This window comes from Festucalex cinctus, chromosome 7, assembly GCF_051991245.1.
Source record: "Festucalex cinctus isolate MCC-2025b chromosome 7, RoL_Fcin_1.0, whole genome shotgun sequence".
Taxonomy (NCBI): Eukaryota; Metazoa; Chordata; class Actinopteri; order Syngnathiformes; family Syngnathidae; genus Festucalex; species Festucalex cinctus.
In genome coordinates this window covers 10595178-10610233 of record NC_135417.1, presented here as the reverse complement: position 1 = coordinate 10610233, position 15056 = coordinate 10595178, and the positions used below count along the sequence as shown (strand labels likewise).

Here is a 15056-nt window from a genome sequence, read left to right as displayed (position 1 = left end):
AGCTCACCGATTTAATCAGATGAAATTGTCGCTTTTAAAATTGGCAAATATCGGCAGAATGTTTTGCCATTTAAATAAATAAATAAATAAATAAATAAATATATATATATATATATATATATATATATCATGCAACATAAGACAAAGATAATTAGGGCCGGGACAAAATATCGTTTGACAATATATCACGATCCAGCTGCATTTAAAGTCAATATCGGACAGTCATGTGTTAATCTGCTTGACCGCTAGGGGGCAGCAATGCGCCACCGCAGCTTACAGACAACTCAAAAAAAGAGACGAACAAGAGTGTAGCCTACTAGCCTTTTAGCTAATATGTTTGCCTCGGGCAGGTGGAACCAAAGACAAACGCGTCTTTTCTGCCAGGAATGTTTTAAGGCCAAAAGTGTCTAGAAGTGCAGCTCAACGTCGCCGTGTGGCCGGCGCTTACCTGTGGCCGCTTCGACAAAGCCTACTGTCGGCTCGCGCGCTTCACAGCAACACCCAAAGTTTGCTCTGCTGAAAAGTTGGACTTTTGACAAAACCAGTACACCAGTCACAATAGCTGGTGGAGAAAATGGATGGACTTCGCAGCACCGGAGCGGGGGAACTTCAGCGAGGAGACTGTCCAAGCCGTGCTGCTATTTTGGACGCATTTCGGAATGAGTGGTCTGGAGTAAGGAGAAGCGGTTCGGAAAACGGATGTAAGACTCCAGGTGTTCAAAAAGTAAGTCCTAACCTTTGTAGATGAAATGTAATATAAGCATCTGCCAACAATCTAGTTTCAGAAAAGCCACTCGGAATGCACTGATTGCGTTCATTCATATCTGGGGGATTTATTACAGAAAAAAACAACAATAACGTGACCTGCTCTTTTCCTTTTGTCTTTTAAATCAGACGTGGAAAGCTCATCTTTTAATGTTTGGTTGAATGTTGGACATAGGTGGGAATGGCCACTTGAATGTTGATACTTTTTTTTTTTTTTTTCTATTATTAACAATGTATATACAGTATGTGCAATGATTTTGAATGGAAAAATTATTTTATTTATAGGATTTTAAAATAAATATTCAGTCAACTAATAGGTCATATGAATTTTATTCTGCCATTTCTGGGAATTGTCATCAGCCTAAAAAAAAAAAAAAAAAAAAATCCTTATAGGTGGCGGCCTAATAAAAATACAGTACAATATAGTTACTGTACTTAAATAGCTTGACTTTGAAATGCAATAAAATCTGTTAGGCCTTTAGTTTACTTTGAGCGTAGTTCTACTGTCGACCACTAGATGTGCGGCACACTATTTTGTTTGATGTGCAAATTTGAAAGGTGAAGAATGAAAACAGGAAATATTTTAGCTCAGCCTTTGTTTTTTATTTATTTACTTATTTATTGATATATTTATTTATTTATTTTATTTTTATTTTTTTAGCTGGAGGATATTTAATGTCAAATTATCTTAAGTCCTGCCTTTTGCACCTACATTAAGTTACAACTGAAGGCTCATTTTACAATATATGTCTTTGGACATGATTCTTGATGTTTATTATGATAAAATAAGTTTTTTGGTTTGTAAACATGATATTGCATCCTCATCATGATGAGGACATTGTTTCCTTCCTGATCGCTTTTAGTTACAGCTCTTGTGTGAGGCCTGTTGTTAATTGCGCACACACGGTACACACCCTCGTCTCCAGCTGATCACGCCGTAATGAATGAAAACGAGATGCCGGCGTTTTTTTGCGCATGCACACTTGCACAGCTGCACCTTAGAGCGCCTCGTCGTTGGCTGATGTTAGGTGTGTTCTTCCCTCGCAATTAGTTTGCAGGAAACCGGGCTGAGGTGTATCTGCCCCGTGGCCGTGCTTCATCCATGTTAATGAGGAGCCGAGAGCTCCCTTTCCTCCAAGGTCACGCACACATGCGGACGCACACACATTGTAGCAGAACTGTAGGGATTAACCACCGCGTGCATCTTTATTCCACATGCTGGCAGTTTGTCCACGGATCCTCACAGATTACATTGACCTTGCCACGTGCGAGGATCTGGCTGTGAAAACAAATTCACGCTTGCAGATGCTGCGGTTGCGGCTACGCTTGCTTACACGTGCGATCAGCATGGAAGCTTCACACTAACAATCATTTCATAAAGGAAACCTGCTGCGGCCCCTCTCAAAGGCACAACCTGATTTGTATTTATTTATTTTTTTATGGTTGCCAGTTGTTGGTTTACAGCTATTGCAGATGACTGTGGTGAGACAGATTAATCGGACGATATTAAGCCTATTCAAAATAATAATTGGCCAGGGTTTTGCTATTTAAATGCCGTTTCTCATTCTTTCTTGTGAATAGGTAAATGCTGTTCAGAAGGTAAGGCAGTGCAATAAATGTGATTGTCTCCTAGTCCTTAACCCCACTTTTGAGCAGTACTTTGAAACCCAACATTAAAACTCTAATCCTTGAACTCATTCACTCCCAGCTATTTTCACTGAAGCAAGTGGATTATTGTGAATATTGTTCTATTGCAACAAAAAATTGAACCTACCAAACAAAAGATTAGTCTCTTATTTCATTAGGAAAAAAATGTATATTTGTATCTGTTTCCGTTTTGCACCAATTAGCATTAGAGTGTAGCTAAGTTTCATCATGATTCACAAACCTTTTGAAAACACTGGCAAAAACGGCTTGTTGCAACATGGCCCTGGCTGATCTCTTATACTCAGCTGCCACCGGCTAGCATTTTGTTGTTGTTGTTGTAATAACTACCATTGCTTTAAGCGACCTCTTCAGGTCAGAAGCTGCATCGAAGTCTTCTGTGTGCTCTAGCATAAAAAAACAACAAAAAAACCCCCAAAAATAAAACGGATAAATCCGTTTTTGGTAGGGAAGGACAAAGTATTAAAAAACGTATTTACACGTTTTTGGGTTTGAATGAGTTGAAAGCCAACTTTGACATCCTGACACTAATCTGAAACCCTACTTTATCATCTTACTCTGAAACCCTAATCCAACTTTAAAACCCTTTTTTGAAATTTTAGCTCAACTTTGAAGCCAAGCCATACTTTGAAACTCCAACCCCGCTTGAAAACCCAACTTTAAAACCCCAACCCTAGTTTCAATCCCTGCTTTAAAACCGTGACCTTCCCTTAAAACCCTACTTTAAAACCTTGACCTGTTGAGCGCACACATGCCACACACATTAATGCACCATAGGCCATAAAGGTAACATCAAACATCACCCGATTTCAAGAAAGGAAACCAAACGGATGCCCCCCCCCAATAAAAAAAAAAAAACAGGACAAAAGCCAAACATCAACACGACTTTGAGAATATCCCAAAGCAAGACAAACAAGCGTCTGAAGGTTACAAGACGCATCACGACAACAATAGGTTGGCCGAGGACAACGTTTGCGCGCCGACCTCGCGTCAATGACAACAGCGCATAAAGCAAATAAAGCTTCCAAATAAGCCTCACGTTTTCTGTTTAATTAGCCAGCCCATAAACAGGGATTGTGTTAATGAATGTTTTCCTTGTTGCTTCATGCATCAGTGAGGCAGCAAACGTGAACGGGAGAATTTATGTCACAAAAGCACCCTGGCCAGCACTAATTGACTTACAGTTTGTTCTGATTTGGAAAAAAAATCCCTCAGGAGGAAATCACAGAAAAGCAAACAGTGGTACGTGCCATCATTTGGTCAATTTTTTTTGTCTTTGACTTGAAAGCTAAAATTGAAAAAAAAACACGACATCCTTCAATAAAGAGGCATCAACTTGTTTGTTGCTACTTAATGTTAACTCTCCAACTAAGCATAAAACCAAATATATATATTTTTAAAACAACCACATAACTTTGCTTTAAAGTCCATTAGCTTGATGCTAGCACATAATGGGATACAACATAGACAGGCTAAGGAATAGCATCGTTCTTTAAAGAGGAAGTCAAACCAATATTTTTTTTTTTTTGGGACAATAATATATCTATGCAGCCCCAAGCTTTCAAGTTCTTTTCTAGTCTGGATTTACTTTAGATCCAGTAGTCAGCTGACCAGGGACTTTCCCAGCTTTGCTATACGCTGTCAAGAAAGTGAGAGGGATTGAAGTCTTGCAGCTCCCGCACAGATTAATCTTCAGGAGTGGGCGAGGATATACAAGGGTATTCTCAGGGTTAGGGACCAGTCTGGTTAGGGTTTTAAAGTAGGGTCACAATTTCAAACTGTGAAGTGGACTGGAGTGGATTACCGTCAGCATGTGTGACCTCAGGTTTCAAAGTAGTTTCCAATTACGGTTTGTAAGTACACGGTGTCCTCGAGTTACGGAGTTCCGTTCCTACGCTGGCGATGTAACCTGAATTTCGACTTGTCGGATTTCACTGGTAAAGTCAATATTTACGTGAAACTATTTTGTACAGTAATTTAAAAAAACAAAAACATATTTGTACGACAAGGAAAAGACGGAACCAATATTTCGTATTTCCGCACGGACGTTCATTGCTGACGGACGACAGAGCGGAGCTAATTCAAGCTTAAACACGGAAATGTGACGCGACTGATGGCGGGCCGACTTGCTAGATAGACGTCCGTTGTGGCGGTAACAGCAACACAACTTTAAATAGCTTTAAGATTGTGTGATTACTGTGGGAATTAATGAAAAAACGGAAGCGTCACGGGCGTCGTAAAGTCGAAACTCGATGACTCCCTGTATAGTTAGGCTTCAATTTGTATTCATTCACTCCCAGCCATTTTCACTGAAGCAACCCCCTTCGCTCCCAGCAGTTTTACTGGATTTTGACTGATTTTGAGAGGTCCACAGAATATTCTGTTCTATTGCTAAAAAAAACATGGAACCTCCCAAAAGAAAGATTAGAGTCTGTTCTTTCATCTTTCATCCGTTTTGCAGCAATCAGCATTAGAATATAGCGAAGTTTCATCGATTTTCACATTCCCGGTGAAAACATTGGCAAAAAGAGCTTGTTGCAACATGGCCCTGGCTGATCTCTTGTACTCTGCTGCCACCTGCTGACCCATAATAATTACCATTTATTTAAGCCACCTCTTCATGTCAGAAGCTGTATCAAAGCCTTCTGTATACTCTAGAATAAAAAAAAAAAAAACCTTGCATATAAAAAAAGGACAAAGTATTAAAAAAAACACATTTAAATGTTTTTGGGGTTGAATGAGTTAAATAGCATTGGGGTTTCAAATTTGTGCATTCAACTAGGGTTTAAGGTGTCAAATTAGAGTAATAAATGAAAGTTAGGATTGATTAAAAGCAGGGTTTTTAATTCTGGTTAGGGTTTCAAAGCAGGGCTTCAAACTCAAGAGCTTCAAAGTTGGGATTTAAAAACTAGGGTTAGGACTTCAAAGTAGGATTTCAAACTCTGGTTAGGGTTTCAAAATAGCGTTTTTAAACGCGTTAGGGTTTCAGGGTAGCAATAATTTTTCAGGGACATCACAATCGCATCATTTACCACCTTTTATCCCACACATCCTCACTGGAGGCTCCACGGAGAAGTTTGGATTAATTCATGGCAAGCAAAAACCTTTACCAAGCACCCCCCCTTCCCCCCCCCCCCCATCCCTGCCTCCCCTCCCCATCCTCTCTGCACACGTTGGCCGCAGCGCTGCCCTTTAATAGCGCCGCATTTTGATCATTTATTTGCCTGCACATCCCATAATAGCAAAGCGTGAGGGCTGACTTTTTCCTCACCTGGTCGCCAGTGTAAAAAAAAAAAAAAAAAAAAAACCTCAGCGCTGTAGACAGAGACAGATGGAGAGCACAGCCGCCAGCCTCCTGCTCTGCTCCTATGATTAATGCCCACATACACGCACACGCACACGCACGCACGCACGCACGCACACGCAATACATGTGATTGTACATCACGGGCGGAGACGGCATGCATAAGTAGGCGAGGACTCACTTGATGACGCAGAGTCGAAAACGCATGACAGCACCTGTCTGATGTTCATGTTAAGTGCCAGCGCACCAGACACTTTTATGATAATATTTCCATTTATAGGACGTCTTTTTGTTTCTTATTATGACAGTGAACGAGGCCATGGAGGCAGTTTTCTATTAATCCTTCTGAGGGAGGAAAAAAATCTAAAAAAAAAGTGCTTACAACTCACTTGCCCCTGTTATACGTTTACCAATATACCAATATATACCAACGACCTAATCAATACATTTTAACGACTTTTCCAATACGTGCAAACAACTTTACAAATATCTTCGACGAACTTATCAATACGGTTTGAACAACTTTACCAATACGTTCAAAGGGAATTAATCAGTAATGGTGAGTAAATAGTTTTAACCGTTCGAACAATCTGCAAAGTCGTTGGAACGTATCGGTAAAGCCATTCGAGCACATTTGTATATTTTGTGGTTCTTTTAAAACGTTATTTCCTGATTGGAGCACTCGGGGTCGCTAACTGTAATCAGTCCCAATTGAAGTTTACAGTAGAACTGACACATAAACAAAAGAGGGTTCAAAATGATCCATAAAATTTCATCTCTAGCAAGTCCACTTAGCTTAAAGCTAACATACAGTGTGAAAATCTATAAACAGGCTAACAAAAATTAGCACAAGGAGCATCAACTGTGAAAACGAACACTACTTGAATGTATTCTTGTAAGGGACTTACTCTGCCACTTCTTCATGCTGTTATTGACGTTGTATCTCTTCAGTAGAGCTCATTGCTGCCTCACGTGTTGTGGCGAAACATGGTACTACAGTAAAGTTGCGTGATTCTAAATTCAGACTTGCACAGGTATTAAAACAAAATGTAAAATTTGCATGTGTCTGTGGTACATTTTTGGAAGTAGTATTAAAAATCTGCAATATAGCTGGGGAAAACCGCAGTTGCCGAAAAGTGGTTCAGAAAACCAATGTGTTTTTGTTTTGTTTATGGTGCTTTGTGGTGTGGGGGCTTGCAGCTGTGATGGTGTTGCAACAACAAGGACATGCATGCAGAACACGAGGCATCGTTTTGGCACTAAGGTCATCGAACGCGCCGTCGTCCTCCACGTTATCGCACCCCCCCACCCAGTCCTTGTGCAAACACGCAAACGCACACCTCGGCCAGCTTTCTGGTGCATACGTGGGGATGGAATGTTGGAAAGCAGGATGGAAAGAAGAAGCTGAAAGCGGATTTTAGGAAGGGAAAGAGACTCACACGGTCGGCTAATCTGTATATCGTTTGCTCTTTCCATCTGCAGGTGCAATAAAAAAAAACTATAGAAATCAAGCAATTAGTGACTAATTATTTTGTGATTTGTTTTTTAATTTGACAAGTGAAAAAAGAAAATGCTTTTTTTTTTTTAATATTTCAAATTTAAGATAAAACAAGGAAACTCATGATTATGATTATTATTATTCATTTTTGATTAAATTATTTTAATTCGATTTATTTATAACATGAATATATGTTTTTACAAAGTACAATAATGTAGAGTGCTATTTTTCTCATGAAAAAAAATATTTTTTTGAAAGGCTGGAACGGATTAATGACATTTCCATTGATTTCGATGGGGAAAGATGATTTGGGAATTAAACTTTGTTCCTTTTTTCTTTTCCAAATATTCTGTTGTTCGGGACTTGTGGTTAGTTGGTGGTGTTGAGGGTGCTGGTGGGTTTGGGGGGGGGGGGGGGGGGGGGGGGGGGGGTCAAAGTGTCCCGTTTGTTTCGGCGGGCCTCTGATGGCTCTCTAATAGGACCGCCAGCAGGTGAGACACGGCTCCATTCCAGGACGGACGCTTCGGGGAATTCAGCAGAATTTCAGCTAATGACTTAAAAAGTTGATCTGCGGCGACTTGTTTGTGACCAGTAAGACACAGAGGAAAAATAAACAAGTACGAGTACAGTCAACAATTACGGAAATCAAACACAATTTTCAGAGAAGACCAAAGTGCACGTGTGCAAAAAATCAAATCGTGCATCAGGTTGTCTCTCATGAGAATCAGATTCACTCTTTGTTCTTGCAATATTTTCTACATCACTGCAATAAAATAAATTAGAAACACCAAGAGTTGTGTGGTGTTTTTTAAGAGATTAATTTTCAGTGAAGCATTGTTGACATTCTAAAGGTGAATAGTTTGAGTTTTATTGTACTTTTACACTTGTATGACATTTAGAAATGTTCCAATATTATGTAAAAACTGCAAGGTCAACCCACCATGATGTTCTTTTTTTAAAATTTTTTTATTTTTTATTTTTTTAAAGCAAGTGACTTAACGTAAACAACCAACCGAGGTATAGCAACCGCAGAGAGTTCATGTTTGATTTAGTGAAACGAGCAGCAAGAGTTTAATGAGAAGTTGGCCTGTTGACATTATTATAATGTTGTTTTGTCATTATTGTTTTGTTAAAGGCCATCAATGTATTAAATGTCACATTTTAGAATCCTGCAGCAGTTTTGCTGAAAGTCACGCAAACATCGTGTTGTGCATTACGATTCAGACGGTGATATTAGAAAGCATGCTTATATAAATAAATAAATATAGTTCTATTTGTGTATAGCGTCTAAAAACCTGACCTTACAAAAAATGCAACATGTATTAATACTAGGGATGTAACGATATCCAAATGTCACGATACGATAATTATCACGATATTTAAAAAAGGTCACAATATATAGCTCATACTAAAAAAAAAGCACAATATTGTGCTTTTGTACATAACATCAATGTTATGTTATTATTATTATTATTATTATTATGTTGTTAATGCACGCACACATTGAGTTCCTCCACATATTGACTTGCTTCACAGGCATATTATGCTCCCCTTCATCTAACAATTAGCGTAGATTTTAAACATAGAAGGGCCAAAACATCCCGAATGAAAATTAAATTGCACTAAAAAAAAACTAGCCACCAGAGGGTGCTACAATTGCACAAATGGAAATCAACCTGACATTTTTAACAGATGTGCTGCATTTAAGTATTGTGAACATGACGACGACGATATTGTAGCAGTGTTAATATCACGATATCGCGCTTATCGTTGCGTCTCTAATTAACACCGACACAATAAACATGCTTGCAAGCCCCTTTGCCCGTTGAGAAATTAAACCGTTTGAAAATTAAAACGCCATCCAAGTTTGGCAATCGTTGTTTACAGCAATCCAAACGCGCTCTTCTAATATATTCCTCTCATGCTGGCTCCCGTTATTTAATTAATAGCGCTGGTGCAGCAATTAAAATTGGGGAAGTTTTATTTGCTTTGCTGATTACGGCGTTTAAAAGCGCTCGTTTGCGTTCCTTCATTTCTCTTTTGCTTATTGTGTTGAACTTGAAATTGTTACAAGTTTGTGTGAGGCGGGAGCACGAAGACTTTTTTTTTATTTTTATTTTTTTATTTTATTTATTTATTTATTTATTTATTTATTTATTTATTTATTTTTAGTATTTTTTTTTACGGAGCCCCTCTAGTGTCAGGGTTTGAATTTTTTTTTTTCTTTGCTAATATGTACCCATAGTTTAGCAATCTGTACCCACAGTTTAGTAAACTCTGGGTACAGTTTACGGCTGCTTCTTTTCATCTTAAACTGTAGACTTATGTATTCAGTTAATGTGTAATGTTGCGCTTGTGCCACTGTGAGGCACTCGAACACTTCTTTCTTTCTTTTACTTCCGTGTTTAGCCTGAAGGCTGGTGAAATGCAGACGTGTTTTGTTGTGCTCCGCAATTAATACGCCATACTTGGCTAAAGAAACTGTGGGTACAGTTTACTAAACTGTGGAATCTGTGGATACAGATTACTAAACTGTGGGTACAGATTGTTAAACGGTGGGTACAGTTTACTAAACGGTGGGTACAGATTACTAAACGGTGGGTACAGATTGTTAAACTGTGGGTACAGATTACTAAACTGTGGGTACAGATTACTAAACTGTGGGTACAGATTATTAAACTGTGGGTACAGTTTACTAAACGGTGGGTACAGATTACTAAACTGTGGGTACAGATTGTTAAACTGTGGGTACAGATTGTTAAACTGTGGGTACAGATTGTTAAACTGTGGGTACAGATAACTAAACTGTGGGTACAGATTACTAAACTGTGGGTACAGTTTACTAAACTGTGGGTACAGATTGTTAAACTGTGGGTACAGATTGTTAAACTGTGGGTACAGATTGTTAAACTGTGGGTACAGATTACTAAACTGTGGGTACAGATTACTAAACTGTGGGTACAGTTTACTAAACTGCGGGTACAGATTACTAAATTGTGGGAACAGGTTGCTAAATTGTGGGTAAAGATTACTAAACTGTGGGTACAGATTAGCAAAAAAGAATAAAAATTCAGACCCTGACACCAGAGGGGCTCCGTACTTTTTCGTTAGCTGCAGCGCAATTCTTTATCAGCCAGAGTAGCAGCCAAGGGATCAGCTGCTGAGGAAATGAAAACGCATCAGTGTAAACACAAAAAAACAGCTCCGGTCTGGGAGAGTTGCGGTGCAGCTCGCGCGCATAGCAAGCAGCCCATCCATTTGCGTTGACAGTCATTATCGTGCGAGAGCAGCAGCGTCCAACTTTTATTCCATCGGGACCTCGCGTGCACGTAGTCCCACGCTAATCCATATTCGCTTTCCTAATTGCCTCGGAGTTTTTACACTCTGCCCGCCGCCTGATAAAAGTCCCGTTCAAAGTAATCCCGGGCTGACGTTACAAATTGGAGCCCACGCTGGCACGCGGGAGGATTTCCAGTCATTTGCGTGGTCGAGTGGGCTCGTAAGTGGATTGCTGACACTGTAATGAGGGCAGCACCTTGTTTGCTGTTGGAGCACAACACAATCGAATAACGCGCGGCGGTGCAACGAGCGCTCACTTTTGAATGACGCTGCCAAAGATGTATGAACACAATATTGTGTGTTCCATTTTATGTTGTGACGTTATGTGGTAGATTTTGAAGCAATCGTTCCTTTAATGGATTTTTACAGTATACTCGGAGCACATTCATTTTCGGAGCCATTATATCGCCTGGGAGGGAGTTTTGTGTGTTTGTGACTTTTGGATTATTGGCTGTAAAAAAAAAAAAAAAGAGAAATTGATTATTATAATTGAGATAAAGCTTTACAGAAGTTGTTTTTTGTTGAGTTTAGTTCTGCTGTTGAAGTTTTGAGCACGGACGGGCAACTGGTGGTCAAAGTCAAACACCATCAAATACATTTTTGGGGAAAAACATAATTATAAACATGTTTACTACAGCGTCCCTCTAAATACTCATTACTTGGCACCATTCATGGATTTTAAAAAATGTATTTTTCCAATATTTATTAAAACAATGGTAGCTTTTTATTTTATTTTATTTTATTTTATTTTTTTATTGGGAGGTGCTCCCTTGTTTTTCATGAACAATGTACGTTGGAGATTTACCACAGTTTTTTGTAGAATTTTTTTTTAAGAGTTAAATGTTCCCCCTTTTTAAGTTGTAATATCAACATTCACCACTAGATGGCAGATATGGCCTAATTGTGGTTTGCACCTGGTATTGACACTGATGAGTAGGCCTTTTTTTTGTTTTTTTTTGCGTAATATGCCGGACAAACAATACCTTAAAAATATGTGGCACCCCCAAGTAGCACTGATTTTGTTTTGGCCACTTCCATCTAGTGCTGTCACTATCGAATATTTTATAAATAAAGTTGAGTTGAGAATCAGGGGTTAAAAGTTGAAGACCACTGCAAACCACAATAATAATAATAATAATAAACGTATTGCTAAATCTTCCATTCACGAAGTGTACAAGTCCACATCCTATATCGACACTGCAACTTTTTTGGATTCACACATCCACAGGCACGCGGCAATTACACAATTACAAGATCAATATTGCGTGTTGATTCTTATCCGACACAAAAGCAATGCGGCATAATTGCGGGATGAAGAGTGCGGACATTAGAAGAAATGTGCACGTGCGCACGCACGTACGCACGCACACACAATCAGACAAACAAGGCACTATTGTGCGTCTCCTGAATGGGGAGCCTGCATTGATTAGGAGGAGAGGCTCGTTCATCAGGGTGGTTAGGCCAGATGCCATTAGGATGGTCAGGAAATTATAGCATCGTGTATATGGATATGGTACGTACATACCGACTACGACGCGCACACTCAAGTGGACCATCATGCAAAAAAATTACAGTAGGAAACTGTTCACTGCGTAACAAATGATTGAACAGCGCACATGAAATTGCGATCCTATAGTGAGTTCACAGCTTTCACATGCAATATATACTGTATGGGATTTTAATGAACCACAAAAACATTGTGTGATTATCAAGCGGTTTTACATGTTTGTAGTACATGCACATTATCACTTAATTATTTATGGTGCTTTTAATTTTTAAATCTATTTTTAAACACATTCAATCACATATATATATATATATATATATATATATATATGAAGATTTTTAATTATTTGTTTTTATTTATGGTTCTTTTAATTTTTAAATATTTTTAAACATTAAATTTTTTGTTTAATATATATATATATATATATATATATATATATATATATATATATATATATATATATGAAGATTTTTAATTATTTGTTTTTATTTATGGTTCTTTTAATTTTTAAATATTTTTAAACATTAAATTTTTTGTTTAATATATATATATATATATATATATATATATATATATATATATATATATATAATTTTACATTATATTTTATATTCCTTAGATAAATTACATCTTTAAATGGCAAATTACATTAGTATTATTTTAGTTCTTATTTTTAAAATGAATTTTAAATGCATTGTAATTTTCAATTGTTTTTATTGTGTTTATAGAATGCATCTAAGATTTATTACTTATATCTAGACATTAAATTTTATGTTCTTTTTCCATAATTATTTTATTTCTGTTCTTATATTTACTTAATGTACACACAAAAAAATCTTAAATTTTTAATAGTACATTTTCTTGTGGCGAACATACTTTTTTTAAATTTTTTATTAACTTTTATATATATATATATATATATATATATATATATATATATATATATATATTTGATAGAAATTGTTTTGATGAATGACTTCGCTCGGACTGACTTGCTGCTGGCTGTAGGTTGTCTTTCCCTCGCAATTAGTCGTCGTACTTGACTTCCTCCTCTCTCATCTCTTTCTACTTTCTACCGAGCCCACCGACACGCGGCTCAAGATCCCCACGTGAGATTTAACGGCGCAGCTGACTGCGTGCGACTCCGGGGACGACTCGCGTCTCTCGTCTACTACACTATTTGCGGGATGTGTGATGCGCAAAGTGGGAAAATATAGCGTCATGATTCGGGGTCACGATCTGTGATAATGTACCGTGGGGAACGTTTCCATATAATGAAGACGGTACATCTTCCTTAGCGCTTCTCTGGAGGGAGGCCGGTGAAGGAACACGAGCGATCAAGAGCGAGATGTGGAGGCAGGTGACAAACTTGAGCAGCGGCGCGCTAATGATGAGAAAGCCAAAATGTAATGGCGACGGCAAAGAAAGTCAAAAAGATGACGAGGTGATGTTAATGCAGCGGAGGCGGCGCCACTTTGCGTTCCCTCAACCGGCCTGACTGTGTCGAGGACTCGCTCTTGCATATCGGAGCCTCCTGCTGCTACTGCAGCAAAACACACTTTGCTGCATACCGTTCGGAAGTCGTCTTATGGCCCAAACACTGACCTGCATTTGCAACCTTTTATTAACTTCTTCCCAATAGTCTATTCTCTTAATTTTGTAGCAATTCTCTAGGCTGGACTGTATGTATGTGGATGTTACATTTTTTTTTTTGGTCCAATCAGATTTTAGTCTCTATGTCAGGGGTGTCCAAACTTTTTCATTTGAGGGCCACATACAGAAAATCAGAAGGACGCAAGGGCCACATAATGGTATGAAGAGAAATTGTGTTTAGTCCTAAAAATCATACAAATAATTTATTTGTGCTTTTTCATATTTAGTTATATATATTTTAGTTATATATTTAGATTAGTTTAAGTTTTTTTTTTTTTAAATTTAGTTAGTTTTAAATCTTTTTCAGGGTGGTTCTGTAGTTTTTTTTATTAGTTTTAGTGCTTTAATAAATGCTTAGTTTAGTTAGTTTCAGTATTGTGTTTTTTATTTTTTTTTAAGTGTGTATTACTCGTGCGCAACATTTAAAAAAAAAACATGGGCACGACGTCATTATTCCAGTTATAAATAAATCTACTAAAAGTCAATTTAAAATCAAAGGCTCATGCATTAAATTAATTCCCAAAGACTAAAACGAAGGTCATTTTTTCTATAATTATCGAGATTCTCATTTATTAATCGAATCGATATTAATATCCGAAAATCGATTTTATTTCAATTAGAAATGCTGAAGAAGAAGGGGAAAAAGCGGTTGTAGCCCACATGCTGTTTTTGTGGAAAAAGGCACTTACAATACAAAATTAATAAATGTTTGAACAAAAAAAAAAAAAAGACTTTTATGACTGTCTATATTTGTCATTTTGTCTTGCAAAGCAGACTGGAGTAGATCATGACAATGTTATGCATATCTGTCAATTGAAGCAGAAATCATTGGTCAATCAAATCATTTTGAATCGAAAATCGTTTGAATCGAGAATCAAAAATCAATGCTGAATCGAATCGTAGACCCAAAAATCGTAATCGAATCGAATCGTGAGACAGTCAAAGACTCCCAGCCCTATTGGTTGGTACCTGGAACGGATTAATGGCCTTTCCTCGTGACTTTATTGAAAACGGGCAAGATGGCGGTCATGTTTGATGGGTTGTGGCCGGTGGTCAACGCACAGACGCAGGCGACGAGTGAACCCAATCGCAGGTTGAATGTGACTTCTGAGAGTCACATTACGTAAATTGGATACCAACGTGATGAAGTTGACGGCTCGCCTCGTAGAATTAAATCGCCAAGTCGGCTAATTAGGACGCTTCGTGTTACCAGGGAGGTTGTCTCCATGGCAATGAGACGATATGTTTTGCATGATCATATAACCCTATTATCATTCTAAATCTTTCAGTTCATTTAAATGCGGAAATGAGTCAAGACAGTAGCAT

At 38.0% G+C, this 15056-nt stretch overlaps 1 protein-coding gene across 1 annotated transcript in view; it reads left to right on the top strand.

The window, feature by feature from the left end:
* The first annotated feature begins 314 nt into the window (after positions 1–314).
* grin2db (glutamate receptor, ionotropic, N-methyl D-aspartate 2D, b) overlaps positions 315–15056 on the top strand; it is a 134096-nt gene continuing 119354 nt past the window's right edge. Inside the window, exon 1 of the mRNA XM_077528069.1 lies at positions 315–724. The gene's annotated coding sequence lies outside the window, so the exon portion shown is untranslated. The remainder of the gene's footprint in view (positions 725–15056) is intronic.